The following is a 1,335-nucleotide window of genomic DNA, read 5'->3' as shown; positions in this document are numbered from 1 at the left end:
ATCCCTGCGGCTGAAGTGGCAGATGAATGAATCGGACCCGGCGTGAAAGAGCGGACGGAGACGAAGGTCACCTACCTGCCGCTGCCTTTGTCCCGACTCCAGAAGGAAACAAAAAAGCGACGGCAGCAGAGAAAGGAAGAAGAGGAGCGCCGCTCTTCATCTCCTCTCCGTTCCTGCTCCGTCTGGCCTGCTTTTGTTCCCCGGTCGGGAGTTATATATCATGTAGGCGATGCATGAAGTTCACCTTGTCAGAGAAACCTAACACAACCCTGCTGCCGCCGCTCGGGGTGTGTGTGTGTGTGTGTGTGTGTGTGTGTGTGTGTGTGTGTGTGTGTGTGTAGTGTGTGTGTGTGGATTATGGAATGCATAATAGCTCTCAGGTGTGAGGCAAGCCTGTCATCACCCCCATGGCTCAGATTGAAGGCGACCCTTTTGATTCTTTATTTTACTCTGACCTCCTCCACATGCATGTAATCTGCGTTGATAGAAACCTCTGCTGGGATCTTCACGCTCGCCTCCTGATGAACGCCGCCGTCCGCCAGGCGTTGGCCCACAGTTCGCCGCCGCGCCGCCAGCCTCTCATCTTCATTCAGCGCTGGCCTGAATTCCTCGCCACACTCCATTCTCACTTGTCCTTGCATTTTGTCCGGGCGCTCTTTGAAAAAAATCGTTTTCTAATCTGAAAGTCTTCTGCTGCTAGATTTGAATGACACAGAGATGAAAGGGTCGGATTTAAAATCTGTCAAAGTCTCACAGGAGTGAATTTGAACTCCATTGTGTACCTGATGTGATGCCTGTTAATGTGCAGCACAAAGAGAGGAGAGGACTTTGTGCTGCACTGACTTCTTCACTTCCTGCATGTTTAAACAACCGGCAGGTTGAGAGGAGAGCAGAGGAACCTTCTGGAACGTCTGAGGCCTGAAATCAGCTCCACCTGGAGGATGACGTCATGACGCCGCTGACTGACGCTGGCTGGTTGACCTCTGACCCCGGAAACATTTAGTAATATCTGATAAATGGCACAAACATTTGATTTGGATTGAACTGAAGGTAAAATCTGGAAAGGATGATGGATTCTACTGACACTGAGCTGCAGTTACTGATGAACGCCAACAGAGGACGGAGTCATCAGCATAACGGTGATCAGAGCTCAGCTGCTGAGCTTCACACTTCATTTCACATGATTGTTTCAAATGGTGCTCCGTCTGAAGCCAGTGATATGCTAGCATTAGCGTTGGATATGTTAGCATTACCATGGATATGTTAGCATTAGCATCGAATATGCTGGCCATTAGTATGGTTATGCTAGCATTAGCGTTGGATATGTTAGCATTA

The sequence above is a fragment of the Poecilia reticulata genome, unplaced genomic scaffold (genome assembly GCF_000633615.1).
Source record: "Poecilia reticulata strain Guanapo unplaced genomic scaffold, Guppy_female_1.0+MT scaffold_125, whole genome shotgun sequence".
Classification (NCBI taxonomy): Eukaryota; Metazoa; Chordata; class Actinopteri; order Cyprinodontiformes; family Poeciliidae; genus Poecilia; species Poecilia reticulata.
This window is presented reverse-complemented; position numbering follows the sequence as displayed.